Consider the following 16,696-nt stretch of genomic DNA (forward strand, 5'->3'; position numbering starts at 1 on the left):
ATACGGACACGCTTGGGTATGTTTACCATACAAGGTTTACTAGGGAAACCTGCTTGCTCGACCATTGCCCTCCCGTCGCGGACACCATTCTTGGACAGAAGTCCTAGTACGTAGAGTACTTTCCCTAGGTATGTGCCCGTTCGTGACTATCGTTGCGTGCATACGGACACGCTTGGGTATGTTTACCATACAAGGTTTACTAGGGAAACCTGCTTGCTCGACCATTGCCCTCCCGTCGCGGACACCATTCTTGGACAGAAGTCCTAGTACGTAGAGTACTTTCCCTAGGTATGTGCCCGTTCGTGACTATCGTTGCGTGCATACGGACACGCTTGGGTATGTTTACCATACAAGGTTTACTAGGGAAACCAGGAAGGAATTCTAGGCACACGTTTTGTTCCATCCACAGTAACTTTCGTTCTCTTAAGGTAGCTATTTAACTTGTTTGCCATGATAAGCAACCTGCTTCCCCGACCGTCGCGGACACCATTCTTGGACAGAAGTCCTAGTACGTAGAGTACTTTCCCTAGGTATGTGCCCGTTCGTGACTATCGTTGCGTGCATACGGACACGCTTGGGTATGTTTACCATACAAGGTTTACTAGGGAAACCAGGAAGGAATTCTAGGCACACGTTTTGTTCCATCCACAGTAACTTTCGTTCTCTTAAGGTAGCTATTTAACTTGTTTGCCATGATAAGCAACCTGCTTCCCCGACCGTCGCGGACACCATTCTTGGACAGAAGTCCTAGTACGTAGAGTACTTTCCCTAGGTATGTGCCCGTTCGTGACTATCGTTGCGTGCATACGGACACGCTTGGGTATGTTTACCATACAAGGTTTACTAGGGAAACCTGCTTGCTCGACCATTGCCCTCCCGTCGCGGACACCATTCTTGGACAGAAGTCCTAGTACGTAGAGTACTTTCCCTAGGTATGTGCCCGTTCGTGACTATCGTTGCGTGCATACGGACACGCTTGGGTATGTTTACCATACAAGGTTTACTAGGGAAACCTGCTTGCTCGACCATTGCCCTCCCGTCGCGGACACCATTCTTGGACAGAAGTCCTAGTACGTAGAGTACTTTCCCTAGGTATGTGCCCGTTCGTGACTATCGTTGCGTGCATACGGACACGCTTGGGTATGTTTACCATACAAGGTTTACTAGGGAAACCTGCTTGCTCGACCATTGCCCTCCCGTCGCGGACACCATTCTTGGACAGAAGTCCTAGTACGTAGAGTACTTTCCCTAGGTATGTGCCCGTTCGTGACTATCGTTGCGTGCATACGGACACGCTTGGGTATGTTTACCATACAAGGTTTACTAGGGAAACCTGCTTGCTCGACCATTGCCCTCCCGTCGCGGACACCATTCTTGGACAGAAGTCCTAGTACGTAGAGTACTTTCCCTAGGTATGTGCCCGTTCGTGACTATCGTTGCGTGCATACGGACACGCTTGGGTATGTTTACCATACAAGGTTTACTAGGGAAACCTGCTTGCTCGACCATTGCCCTCCCGTCGCGGACACCATTCTTGGACAGAAGTCCTAGTACGTAGAGTACTTTCCCTAGGTATGTGCCCGTTCGTGACTATCGTTGCGTGCATACGGACACGCTTGGGTATGTTTACCATACAAGGTTTACTAGGGAAACCTGCTTGCTCGACCATTGCCCTCCCGTCGCGGACACCATTCTTGGACAGAAGTCCTAGTACGTAGAGTACTTTCCCTAGGTATGTGCCCGTTCGTGACTATCGTTGCGTGCATACGGACACGCTTGGGTATGTTTACCATACAAGGTTTACTAGGGAAACCTGCTTGCTCGACCATTGCCCTCCCGTCGCGGACACCATTCTTGGACAGAAGTCCTAGTACGTAGAGTACTTTCCCTAGGTATGTGCCCGTTCGTGACTATCGTTGCGTGCATACGGACACGCTTGGGTATGTTTACCATACAAGGTTTACTAGGGAAACCAGGAAGGAATTCTAGGCACACGTTTTGTTCCATCCACAGTAACTTTCGTTCTCTTAAGGTAGCTATTTAACTTGTTTGCCATGATAAGCAACCTGCTTCCCCGACCGTCGCGGACACCATTCTTGGACAGAAGTCCTAGTACGTAGAGTACTTTCCCTAGGTATGTGCCCGTTCGTGACTATCGTTGCGTGCATACGGACACGCTTGGGTATGTTTACCATACAAGGTTTACTAGGGAAACCAGGAAGGAATTCTAGGCACACGTTTTGTTCCATCCACAGTAACTTTCGTTCTCTTAAGGTAGCTATTTAACTTGTTTGCCATGATAAGCAACCTGCTTCCCCGACCGTCGCGGACACCATTCTTGGACAGAAGTCCTAGTACGTAGAGTACTTTCCCTAGGTATGTGCCCGTTCGTGACTATCGTTGCGTGCATACGGACACGCTTGGGTATGTTTACCATACAAGGTTTACTAGGGAAACCTGCTTGCTCGACCATTGCCCTCCCGTCGCGGACACCATTCTTGGACAGAAGTCCTAGTACGTAGAGTACTTTCCCTAGGTATGTGCCCGTTCGTGACTATCGTTGCGTGCATACGGACACGCTTGGGTATGTTTACCATACAAGGTTTACTAGGGAAACCTGCTTGCTCGACCATTGCCCTCCCGTCGCGGACACCATTCTTGGACAGAAGTCCTAGTACGTAGAGTACTTTCCCTAGGTATGTGCCCGTTCGTGACTATCGTTGCGTGCATACGGACACGCTTGGGTATGTTTACCATACAAGGTTTACTAGGGAAACCTGCTTGCTCGACCATTGCCCTCCCGTCGCGGACACCATTCTTGGACAGAAGTCCTAGTACGTAGAGTACTTTCCCTAGGTATGTGCCCGTTCGTGACTATCGTTGCGTGCATACGGACACGCTTGGGTATGTTTACCATACAAGGTTTACTAGGGAAACCTGCTTGCTCGACCATTGCCCTCCCGTCGCGGACACCATTCTTGGACAGAAGTCCTAGTACGTAGAGTACTTTCCCTAGGTATGTGCCCGTTCGTGACTATCGTTGCGTGCATACGGACACGCTTGGGTATGTTTACCATACAAGGTTTACTAGGGAAACCTGCTTGCTCGACCATTGCCCTCCCGTCGCGGACACCATTCTTGGACAGAAGTCCTAGTACGTAGAGTACTTTCCCTAGGTATGTGCCCGTTCGTGACTATCGTTGCGTGCATACGGACACGCTTGGGTATGTTTACCATACAAGGTTTACTAGGGAAACCTGCTTGCTCGACCATTGCCCTCCCGTCGCGGACACCATTCTTGGACAGAAGTCCTAGTACGTAGAGTACTTTCCCTAGGTATGTGCCCGTTCGTGACTATCGTTGCGTGCATACGGACACGCTTGGGTATGTTTACCATACAAGGTTTACTAGGGAAACCTGCTTGCTCGACCATTGCCCTCCCGTCGCGGACACCATTCTTGGACAGAAGTCCTAGTACGTAGAGTACTTTCCCTAGGTATGTGCCCGTTCGTGACTATCGTTGCGTGCATACGGACACGCTTGGGTATGTTTACCATACAAGGTTTACTAGGGAAACCTGCTTGCTCGACCATTGCCCTCCCGTCGCGGACACCATTCTTGGACAGAAGTCCTAGTACGTAGAGTACTTTCCCTAGGTATGTGCCCGTTCGTGACTATCGTTGCGTGCATACGGACACGCTTGGGTATGTTTACCATACAAGGTTTACTAGGGAAACCTGCTTGCTCGACCATTGCCCTCCCGTCGCGGACACCATTCTTGGACAGAAGTCCTAGTACGTAGAGTACTTTCCCTAGGTATGTGCCCGTTCGTGACTATCGTTGCGTGCATACGGACACGCTTGGGTATGTTTACCATACAAGGTTTACTAGGGAAACCTGCTTGCTCGACCATTGCCCTCCCGTCGCGGACACCATTCTTGGACAGAAGTCCTAGTACGTAGAGTACTTTCCCTAGGTATGTGCCCGTTCGTGACTATCGTTGCGTGCATACGGACACGCTTGGGTATGTTTACCATACAAGGTTTACTAGGGAAACCTGCTTGCTCGACCATTGCCCTCCCGTCGCGGACACCATTCTTGGACAGAAGTCCTAGTACGTAGCGTTCTTTATTGTACTTGATCAGTTTGTATTGCCTTCGCTTTGTTCCATCGACACTTGCTACTGCTCACTAAGGGGTTTTTGTTTGTGATGTGTACGATAAGCCACCGTCTATCCTATCCGGCACTTTATCAACACTTTTCATTCAAGTCATAGGAACGTAGTGTACTTTCCCTGATCGGTACACAATTTTGGTGCACGGCTATCCTGACCGGCAACTTGTACCAACATGGACATCCATGAACGCGTACGCTCGGGCTGCGCCCTCCGTGTTGTACTTTCCCTGATCGGTACACAATTTTGGTGCACGGCTATCCTGACCGGCAACTTGTACCAACATGGACATCCATGAACGCGTACGCTCGGGCTGCGCCCTCCGTGTTGTACTTTCCCTGATCGGTACACAATTTTGGTGCACGGCTATCCTGACCGGCAACTTGTACCAACATGGACATCCATGAACGCGTACGCTCGGGCTGCGCCCTCCGTGTTGTACTTTCCCTGATCGGTACACAATTTTGGTGCACGGCTATCCTGACCGGCAACTTGTACCAACATGGACATCCATGAACGCGTACGCTCGGGCTGCGCCCTCCGTGTTGTACTTTCCCTGATCGGTACACAATTTTGGTGCACGGCTATCCTGACCGGCAACTTGTACCAACATGGACATCCATGAACGCGTACGCTCGGGCTGCGCCCTCCGTGTTGTACTTTCCCTGATCGGTACACAATTTTGGTGCACGGCTATCCTGACCGGCAACTTGTACCAACATGGACATCCATGAACGCGTACGCTCGGGCTGCGCCCTCCGTGTTGTACTTTCCCTGATCGGTACACAATTTTGGTGCACGGCTATCCTGACCGGCACTAAATCGTCACTTTTCGTCCATAACCTAGGAACGTCGTGTAGGTTTCATCATTTTTATGTTTGATTCGGTTTAATATGATTGAAAAATACGCTAAGTCCCAGAAATCTGAACTCGAATACTTCCTCCATGTTGCGCCAAAAGCTACTGACCAACGCCTAGCTTGAGACCCATTTATAGTTTAATTTCCATTAATAGTTTTGAAAAATACGCTAAGTCCCAGAAATCTGAACTCGAATACTTCCTCCATGTGGCGCCAAAAGCTACTGACCAACGCCTAGCTTGAGACCCATTAATAGTTTAATTTAAATTAATAGTTTTGAAAAATACGCTAAGTCCCAGAAATCTGAACTCGAATACTTCCTCCATGTTGCGCCAAAAGCTACTGACCAACGCCTAGGTACATGGTTGGTACATGGATTGTATGCATGCAGGCGTACTGCCGTGCTGGACCGGAAAATCGCACTAGCTACTAGAACGTAGAGTAATTCCCCTAGATAGGTGCTTTTGCATGCCTCTGATCGACGACCATGCAACTTGCAACGTGCGACACGCGTAGGTAGGCTTCCCCATACAAGTTCCCTAGGGTAGCACCAAATTGCATACTTTCAGGCGTAATTTTCGGAACCGTGTACCGTGCATGGTACAAGTATCAGTAGCTCGTGCAATTTGTTTTGCATCGTGTTGCGGTTGCAGGTGCGTCAAGATAGGAGTGTTTCGAGACTTTTGCCAAGCTTGAGTGCCATTTGCAGGATAATTGATGTTCTAGCCACGTTAAACATGCCACTTAATGCCGAAAAGGAAAAAGCCGTTTTCTAGGGACGTCCTGTCAAAAAGGTTGCCATCAGCGCTTTCCTCTCGAGTTCAGGATTCTTGGACTTAGCGTTTTTTCACGATCCAATCAAAAGACCAGATCGTGAAATAAACAATTAATACAAGTATGTACTAGTACATCCCTTCAACCGAAGGAAGTACACCATACATGACCCGTACGCCAATCATCCAAGCACATGACACGTCGACTAAGTCAACACATCATACAACTTGGACAACCGACGGGCAAGTAGGTCATCTCGTACACGACACATCGACCGACGAGGTCAACACGCCATGCACAAGACATCCTACTACCAAGACCGACCACCTCGACACACGACACGTTAACCAAACATGGTCAACATCATCATGCGCAAGGCAACCGGCCCAAACGGGTCAACATATACAACTTGTAACGAGAGCATGTAAGCTTACTGGTGTGGTCTGCACGTTCCTCGCATCAAGACAATCAAGTCAAGAAGGAGGAACGCCGACAAGCTCATTAGTGTTACGCGTCCATCTCCAACCTATGTCAAGTCACTCGTCTGACAAGGAAGAAGCACGACACATGTCCACTAATGTAAAGGAACAGTCTCCAGACCAAGTCAAGTCGCTCGTCTGACAAGGAAGGAGCCTGCACCAAGCTTCACCAGTATCCATCAAGTCCATTGTCCGTGAAGGCGGTCGAGCACAACACAGACCAGACAAGGTGAACAAAAGCTTACTACGAGTGTACTTATATGACTCACTGGTGTGGTCCGCACGGTCCTCACATCGAGACAATCAAGTCAAGAAGGAGGCACGCCGACAAGCTCATCAGTGTTAAGCAACCTTCTCCACAGCATGTCAAGTCACTCGTCTGACAAGCTAGGAGCACGATGCATGTCCACCAATGTAAAGCCTTAGTCTCCAGACCAAGTCAAGTCACTCGTCTGACAAGGAAGGAGCCTAAGTCAAGCTTCACCAGTACCCATTACCTAGTCCATGGCTGCATTAAGCACTTCATGAACAGGACAAGGTAGAGCCATAATGAGTGTACAGTATACGTACTGGTGTGGGTCGCACGGTCCTCACATCAAGACAATCAAGTCAAGAAGGAGGCACGCCGACAAGCTCACTAGTGTTACGTGTCCCGCTCCATACCATGGTCAAGTCACTCGTCTGACACGGAAGGAGCCAACTCTTGTCCACTAGTGTAAAGGAACGGTCTCCAGACCAAGTCAAGTCACTCGTCTGACAAGGAAGGAGCACGCACCAAGCTTCACCAGTGACCAACCCACTCCCTTGACGATGAAGGTAGCCAAGCTTCAACGCTAGGGTATGGGTAGTCCGTATGACTGTACTGGTGTGGGTCGCACGGTCCTCACATCAAGACAATCAAGTCGAGAAGGAGGCACGCTGACAAGCTCACCAGTGTTACGTGTCCCGCTCCATACCATGTCAAGTCACTCGTCTGACACGGAGAAGGAGCCAACTCTTGTCCACTAGTGTAAAGGAACGGTCTCCAGACCAAGTCAAGTCACTCGTCTGACAAGGAAGGAGCACGCACCAAGCTTCACCAGAGCACGGTACCACGGTCCCCAGACCAAGATGGTTAGTATCGCCATCGAGGAAGGGGCACGCAATCCCTTGCTACACTCAACCAAGTACACTCTTGCTCTCACAAAAGTATCCCCTGTGTCGACGTGGTCCCCAGACCAAGACGCGCTTGCGCACATCGAGGAAGGGGCACACGGACAAACCACCAAGCATGGGTCGCCTGAGAGGATCGATGCGAACGCATCTCTACAACTCGCAGCTCCCAGCCTGAAGTCCCGTCGTTTGCGGGCGGTTGATAGGTGTCGAAACTAGGTATATCCACGTTGGGCAGAGCTCAAGCCAACGGCGTTCCCAGTTACGGTACTAACACGTGCAGCGAACTCCACTCATTGCGGCCTAGGTATAGCGGGATGAGACGCCGGGCTGCGAAGGCAGACTCCAACGGATCTCAGAGGGTTGTTAGGCCCGCTAGCTTCCGAACACCTAATGGGTTTGAGAAGCGCTATCAGCTCGGATTGGCTACGACCTTAGAGGCGTTCAGGCATAATCCAGCGGACGTAGCGTCATACCAAAGTCCGGTCGGACTAGTATTGAGCCAGTGGTCCGTACCTGTGGTTCCTCTCGTACTGCACAGGAATTCCGTTAAGATAGCGACTATAAGCACACACCAGTAGGGTAAAACTAACCTGTCTCACGACGGTCTAAACCCAGCTCACGTTCCCTTGAAAGGGTGAACAATCCTACGCTTGGTGAATTTTGCTTCACAATGATAGGAAGAGCCGACATCGAAGGATCAAAAAGCCACGTCGCTATGAACGCTTGGCGGCCACAAGCCAGTTATCCCTGTAGTAACGCTCGAGCCGTCGTCGTGAGCAGACGTGTTTCTGTCGAGCTCCGTGTCTGAGTTTACTCAATATATATGCAGTGTGCATAATCGGCCGTATATGTGAAATTTCAAATTGGTGCAAAAAGGAAAAGTTGAATATTTCAAAAAGTTATCGAACTTTTCACAAAATTTTTGTTGATAAGTCGCGGAGCCGCCGTCCTCCGGCCATATGCAAAAAATTTTTGGAAAAAGTTCATAAACAAAAAAGTGACTGTGCACGCGGTTTTTCTAAAATAACTTGGCGAAAAATGCTCGGATTCGCCCAACCAAAGTGTTAAATGGTGCGGGACGTTATTACCTATCGTTTGATACCCATATCGGGTGGTTTAGTGAAAAATTGAATTTTATATTAAGAGTTAAACAACTTTTTTAAGTGTTTTTTCAAAATATATTGAAAAGTGTGAGGCCAATCGAAACAGAAAAAACACCAACGTGTGCGTCGTAAAAATACCTTTCTGGCGAGTGGTCGGACGCTCAGATCGGTCCATAAACAAAAAAGTTATGGAAGTTCAAAGTTTACACTTAATTAAGTAAAGTGGAAAAGTTGCATAACTCCTGCAAAACGAGTTGGAGGCGCCTGGGCCCACTCGTTTGGCCCGAATATCGTAGGTGCTTGTACGCCCTTTCGAACGAAGCATCGCTCGGCCCGATCGGAGTGATATTGGCGGAGTAGTGCAAGTGTAAAGAATTTGACGAATTGTTCAAAAAGTGTATAAGTTTTGGTGGAAACTTTGAAGTTGCACCACGCAAAAACTACTGGGCCGATTTTGATGAAAATCGAAATCTGAGTCGGGGCCAAGTAGTTTAACAAAGTGGCATACTCAGTTTGTTGAAAAAGTGTGTTAAAAAGTTAGTGAACTTTTTGAGTGGCGATTTTACTAACTTTGTGAAAAGTGGTCCGATTTTCGAAAACGACATTTCGTTCGAAGCGTCTTGGCAAGACAAACTCAACGACGTATCGAGTGTCCGCGCGAAATGAAGTTTGACAAAGTTATTAAGAGTGCAAAAAGTGTATAAATTAAATACTTAAGTGTTTTAAAAAAGTGCCTAAAAGTGAACGGATTTTTACAAAAAATACGTCAAAAGACGCGGGCTGACGAGCCCCGTTGACGAGTGTTAGTGTGGTGAAAATCCGTGGAAAATTACGACCAGGATCGCGGGTGGTAGTTTTTCCCATAGTAAAGTGTACACAATATACGGTTCGTCCAGACGTGTTTGCGCAAAGTTTTGCCCTTGGTTGACCTTGGCACGTGCCGGCCGGGCTTGGACGAAAATCTTGCCCCCCCTGGACCAACGGTCAACGGCTGTGACGTCAGCGGCTGCCCCCCCTTGACCAACGGTCATTTGCTGTGACGTCAGCAACGGCCGTATGGGGCGTGACGTCACAGGCATATAGTGAAAAGTGAAAAAAGTGCCATAAGTGGAAAAGTTTTGGACCGATTTGGAAAATTTTTGTTGATAAGTCGCGGAGCCGCCGTCCTCCGGCCATATGCAAAATTTTTTTGAAAAAAGTTCATAAACAAAAAAGTGAGTGTGCACGCGGTTTTTCTAAAATAACTCGGCAAAAGCTGGTTAGATTCGCCCAACCAAAGTGTTAAATGGTGCGGGACGATAATACCTATCGTTTGATACCCATATCGGGTAGCTTGGTGAAAAACCGAATTTTATATTAAGAGTTATACAACTTTTTTAAGTGTTTTTTCGAAATATAATGAAAAGTATGTGGCCAACCGAATCGGAAAAAACACCAACGTGTGCGTCGCCTAAATACCTTTCTGGCGAGTGGTCGAACGCCCAGATCGGTCCATAAACAAAAAAGTTATGGAAGTGTAAAGAATTTGGCGAATTGTTCAAAAAGTGTATAAGTTTTGGTGGAAACTTTGAAGTTGCACCGCGCGAAAACTACTGGGCCGATTTTGATGAAAATCGAAATCTGAGTCGGGGCCAAGTAGTTTAACAAAGTGGCATACTCAGTTTGTTGAAAAAGTGTGTTAAAAAGTTAGTGAACTTTTTGAGTGGCGATTTTACTAACTTTGTGAAAAGTGGTCCGATTTTCGAAAACGACATTTCGTTCGAAGCGTCTTGGCAAGACAAACTCAACGACGTATCGAGTGTCCGCGCGAAATGAAGTTTGACAAAGTTATTAAGAGTGCAAAAAGTGTATAAATTAAATACTTAAGTATTTAAAAAAGTGCCTAAAAGTGAACGGATTTTTACAAAAAATACGTCAAAAGACGCGGGCTGACGAGCCCCGTTGACGAGTGTTAGTGTGGTGAAAATCCGTGGAAAATTACGACCAGGATCGCGGGTGGTAGTTTTTCCTATAGTAAAGTGTACACAATATACGGTTCGTCCAGACGTGTTTGCGCAAAGTTTTGCCCTTGGTTGACCTTGGCACGTGCCGGCCGGGCTTGGACGAAAATCTTGCCCCCCCTGGACCAACGGTCAACGGCTGTGACGTCAGCGGCTGCCCCCCCTTGACCAACGGTCATTTGCTGTGACGTCAGCAACGGCCGTACGGGGCGTGACGTCACAGGCATACAGTGCAAACCCAAAAAGTGCCGTAAGTTGGAAAATTGTGGGCCGATTTGGAAAATTTTTGTTGGTAACTCGCGGAGCCGCCGTCCTCTGGGCGCATGCCAAAAATTTTCCGGAAAATCGGAAAAACAAAAAAGTGAGTGTGCACGCGCTTTTCCGGCCATATCTCGTCGGAAAATTGCCCGATCCGGAAAATTCCAACGCCAAACGGTAGGGCCGTGAAAGACCAACCCGCCGGTGTGTGAAAATCGCGGATCGGAAAAGCCTGTGAAAAGTTACGAGCGATTTTCCACGAAAAATAGTGTTTTTCCGGAATAACTTTTCCGGGAAAATCGGAAAAATTCAGGAGACGTGTGTAACGGGTGCGCGGGGAAATTCGGCTTGTCTGGACTACCCGGACGTCCAAATCGGACGGTAAATAAGCGAACAGTGCAATTTCCAGTTTCGTGACGTCTAACTGCACCACCAAAGTACTAGAGGGCGCCACCTGTCAAAATTAAAATTGGTCTATCTCTGGAACCACTGGTCGGATCCGGACGGGCAAGTGCTCGCTGGAATCAGCATCGCCCCGGCTATCTGCCAGTGCTGCCATCGTGGCCATTTTCGGCCGTTTCAGGGTTGCCAGTTTTTGACAGGTGGCCAAAATTTCAACTGTGCACCACTCCGAAACGGGTAGCCCCAGCTGAACGGGCAAGTGTTTGCTGACATTGGCACTTGCCCGGCTACCCAGCAGTGTGGCCAGCTTGGTCGAAAACGCTTGCGGCAGTGTTGCCAGCCTTGAGTGTAGTGTATCGTTTCGTGTCGCGCGTTCAACGCAGAGTGCGACGGGCTGCGTCCATACCCTCGTATAAAGAGGTGCGCGCACGAACGGGAAAGTGATTCAACAACGCAGGGGATGGGCGACGAGGCCCAACCCCCACAAGTGAGTGGGCCGTACCAGTTGCGGTCAAGAAAAGGGTCGGTGGCTGTGATGCAGCCACAACCCATCGAGCGCCCGGCCACACCGATGATGGATGTGTGCTATTCAAGCGACGACGACGAGCTGAATAGCACCATCATCGCGATGCCGGAACCCGCGTCGGAGTGTGAGGCAGCGGAGGCGGCCATGGACCTGGAGCCACCAGCAGCAGCACAGCCAACACCAACGGCATCCCCTGTCCCGGGCAACGCGGTAGTTGCTGGGCCCATCGACGCGGGAAGTTGTGCCCTGCTGATGGCACAGCTTCAAAGCATCGGCGCCCAGCTAACGACGGCGCTGGAGGAGCTGCGACTTTGCCGCGAGGAAAACGCGGCACTCCGCCGCGAGAACGAGCTGCTGCTCACGGGCACTCGTTCGGTGCTTGAGCTGCAGACTGCAGCGAACGCAACCCTCCAGCAGTCGTCGGGGCAAGGCGGTAACCGGGAAACGGCCCGGAAGCGCCAACAGCGGCTGAGGAAGCGCGAACGAGAACGGCAGCAGCAGCAGCAGCAGCAGCAGCAGCAGCAGCAGCAGCAGCAGCAGCAGCAGCGTCAGCAGCAGCGTCAGCGTCAGCAGCAGCAGCAGCAGCGTCAGCAGCAGCAGCAGCAGCAGCAGCAGCAGCAGCAGCAGCAGCAGCAGCAGCAGCAGCAGCAGCAGCAGCAGCAGCAGCAGCAGCAGCAGCAGCAGCAACAGCAGCAGCAGCAGCAAAGTTTGCCTCGACGCGAACAGAGGCAGCAGCAGCTTCCCCCACGACTGCAGCAGCAACAGCAGCAGCTACAACAACAACAGCAGCAGCAGCAACCGCAGCAGCAGCTTTGGACAACGGTGGTAAGAGGCCACCCGTCCCAGCGGCAACGCCAACCGCAGCAACAGCAGCAGCAGCAGCAGCAGCAGCAGCAGCAACAGCAGCAGCAGCAAGGTGAGCGCTATGTCCCACCACAGCTCCGGCAGCAGCGACAGCAGCAGCAGCGCTCGCAGCACCAGCAGCAACAGCCGCAGCAGCCGCAGCAGCAGCAACAGCGTCCACAGCAACAGCGTCCACAGCAGCAGCGTCAACAGCAGCAGCGACCTCAGCAACAGCGAACACAGCAGCGAAAGCCGGCCAAGCCCGAGCTTATTGAGGTTTCGCCCAACGAAGGTCAGGACTGGGAGAGCCTCTTGCTGCTTGTTCAAACGGCAGTCAGGACTGACGAGCGGTACAAGCCGCTTAAGGACCACGTCGTCCTGGGCCGTCGCACCAGTAAGGCGTTGCTGCGACTCACGCTAAGCCGCAAGGCGAATGCGCAGTATATGCTGCAACAGGTTCGAGCCATCGTGGGCAGTGCTGGAGTGTGCCGGCACGTCACAGAAATGACGACAGTTGTCGTCCATGACGTCGACCCGCTTGCCCGAGAAGACGATTTGACTTCGCTGCTCGACAGCAAGTTCGAGTCGGGAGCGGGAATTGTGTCCACAACGATGACAAAGATGACGGATGGCACCCAACGCGCGCACGTGCGACTGCCCGCGAAGTTTGCGAAGGAACTCGACGGCACTAAGATTAAGCTGGGCTTTTGCGTCAGCAAAATCAGAGCCGCGCCACCGACCCCTCGAGAGCGTGTGCGCTGCTATCGCTGCCTCGAGCTGGGTCACCGGGCCCATGACTGCCGTTCACCCGACGATCGGCAAAACATGTGTATACGCTGCGGCGTCGTTGGGCACATGGCGAAAGTATGCACTTCTCAGCTAAAGTGCCTCAAGTGCGGTGGTCCACACACAATTGGACACCCTGACTGCGCCCGGTCGGCTCCACAATGACCCCACAACTGCGAGTAATGCAGGTCAACTTGGGCAGAGGGGAGAGGGCCCAGGATATTGCCCTCCAAACTGCCCGAGAGAAGAAAGTGGACGTGCTGCTGCTGTCGGAGCTGTATCGGCCGCCTGTTAACAACGGTCGATGGGCCTTTGACTGCTCAAAAAAGGTCGCCATCGTCGCTACTGGGTCGCTTCCCCTACAGAGAATTTGGTGCAGCAACACACCGGGACTCGTCGCTGCCGAGATCGGCGGCACCACATTCCTCAGCTGCTACGCACCACCTCGTCAGCCTACCGACGAGTTCGAGCGCTTCATCGAAGCGGTGCAGCTCGAAGCGCTTACCCATTCACAAGTCGTGATAGCCGGCGACTTCAACGCCTGGCATGTGGAATGGGGAAGCGAGCGCAACAGCGAGAGGGGGGAAGAGCTGTTTAGCGCCATACAGCAGCTAGACCTGGTGGTTTTAAACCAGGGCACGACGAACACCTTTGACGGCAACGGAGCGGCAACAGCAAGCATCGTCGATGTAGCGTTTGCGACACCAACCATCGCGCAGCCGGGAACGTGGAACGTGTGCGGTGAGTATTCGTATTCCGACCACCGGTACATCACGTACACAGTCGGCACCACAGTTCCCGTCGCAAACGAGCCTCCACCACCATCGAGAAGACAGCAGGGACGCATTCGACACGCGGGTAGGCGTTACAAGGCGACGCAGTTCTCGCAGCGAGCCTTCCTGTCGACGCTGCTGGACGAGCGGTTCTCAGAACGGGCGGTGAGTCATGAACGCATGGTCGAGATCATGCTCGCCGCGTGCGACAAAACGATGCAGCGGGTTACAACGTCGCACAGTGACCCCCATCGTGACCTGTTCTGGTGGACGCCGCTGCTCAGGCTGCTGCGAGAGAACTGCGAACGCGCCCGTGATCGAATGCAGCAGACCAGCGACCTGCAAGAGCGGAGCATCGCCGCAGCACAACATCGTACAGCGAGGGCGGAGCTGGGGAAGGCGATTAAGGCCAGCAAGCGGAACTCGTTCCAGGAGCTGATCGACATCGCCGAAGAGAATGTGTTCGGAGCCGGATATCTCGTCGTTCTGTCCCACCTCCGTGGTGGACGGACGCCACCCGAGACGGAGCGGGACAGGCTCGAACACATTGTGTCCGATCTCTTCCCCCAGCACCCGCCCCTCGTCTGGCCAGAAGCGGCAATCATCGAGGGAGAGGAGCGGCCAGGAGCAGTAACAGATGTCTCGGACGATGAATTAAAACTCATCGCACGCCGCATGGCCAACAAAAAGGCCCCGGGACTCGACGGTATCCCGAATGCGGCAGTGAAAGCAGCCATCCTCGAGCACACGGGGGTTTTCACAGCGTTGTACCAGGACTGCCTCGCTAACGGCACGTTTCCTGCAGCGTGGAAGAGGCAGCGCCTTGTACTCATCCCGAAGCCAGGAAAACCCCCAGGATTGAGCAGCTCGTACCGGCCCCTGTGCATGTTGGATGCACTGGGCAAGGTGCTTGAGCGCTTGATCCTCAACAGGCTGCACGAGCATCTGGAGGATCCGGAAGCGACACGACTGTCGGACCGACAGTACGGTTTCCGCAGAGGGCGCTCGACCATCGGTGCCATACAGAGAGTTGTTGAGGCCGGCCAGCGTGCGATGTCGTTCGGTCGCACGAACCGACGCGACAAACGCTTCCTACTAGTTGCGGCGCTAGACGTTAGGAATGCGTTCAATACGGCCAGCTGGCAGGCCATCGCCGCTGCGCTGCAGTCGAAAGGAGTTCCGGCCGGCCTCCAACGCATCATACACAGCTACTTTCAGGGCCGAGAGCTGGTGTATGAAACCTCTGATGGCCCGGTAGTGCGGTCCGTCACGGCAGGGGTTCCACAGGGGTCTATTCTAGGCCCCACTCTGTGGAACACGATGTATGACGGTGTGTTAGACATCGCCCTGCCACCCGATGCGGAGATCCTGGGGTATGCCGACGACCTGGTGCTGCTGGTCCCAGGCACAACCCCAGACAGTGTGAAAGCTGCTGCAGAAGAGGCGATCACCTCAGTGATGGAGTGGATGGCTCAACACCATCTCGAGCTGGCGCCGGCGAAAACGGAGATGGTGGTCATTTCCAGCTCCAAAGCCCCGACGCGGATTACCGTCCGAGTAGGCGACGTGGACGTCACCTCGTCCCGCTCGATCCGCTATCTCGGCGTGACCCTCCAGGACAAGTTGTCGTGGCTGCCGCACGTCAAGGAGGTCACCGAGAGGGCTGGGAAGATCGCCGACGCCACATCCAGATTGCTGCGAAACCATAGCGGACCAAGGGCATCGAAAGCGAAGCTGCTAGCTTCGGTGTCCGAGTCCGTTATGCGGTATGCTGCACCAGTATGGAGCATGGAGCTGCAAAAACGTGAGCCTGGTCGCCTGCTGGAGCGTGTACAGCGGAAGATGGCACTGAGGGTGGCACGAGCATTCCGTACCGTAAGGTATGAGACTGCCACCCTCCTGGCTGGCTTGACCCCCATCTGCCTGCTGGTGGATGAAGACGCCCGGGTCTACCAGCGACTAAGTGCCGTCAACCGAACTGACACGAGGGCGAACATCCGGAAGCAGGAGCGACAGGCCACGATTGAGGAATGGCAGCAAAAGTGGGATGCGGAAGCTGACACCAGCCGGTACACGCGTTGGGCGCACCGTGTACTTCCAGACATCGGCAGCTGGCAGTCGAGGAAACATGGAGATGTGTCGTTCCATTTGTGCCAGGTACTCTCGGGACATGGCTTCTTCCGGGACTACCTGTGTCGCAATGGCTTCACATCGTCCCCTGACTGCCAGCTGTGCAGCGGAGTTCCTGAGACCGCGGAGCACGTGATGTTCGAGTGCCCAAGGTTTGCTGAAGTCCGGCAGCAGCTACTCGGCGAGGGAAGTACGGACCCGGTCTGTCCGGAAAACCTCCAGCAGCATCTATTGCGCGATGCCGAGAGCTGGAGCCGTATCTGCGAAGCTGCTAAGCGGATAACGGCTCAGCTTCAGCAAGCCTGGGACGACGAGCGAGCAGCCCTCGCATCCCAAGCAAGCGAGCAGCATATGGAAGACGTTGCCGATTTGGAGGCACGGCGTGCGGAATCCGTCGAGCACGGAACGATCGTCGGAACGCGAGCCGCCGAGCA

Source organism: Anopheles merus, unplaced genomic scaffold (genome assembly GCF_017562075.2).
Source record: "Anopheles merus strain MAF unplaced genomic scaffold, AmerM5.1 LNR4000562, whole genome shotgun sequence".
NCBI lineage: Eukaryota > Metazoa > Arthropoda > Insecta > Diptera > Culicidae > Anopheles > Anopheles merus.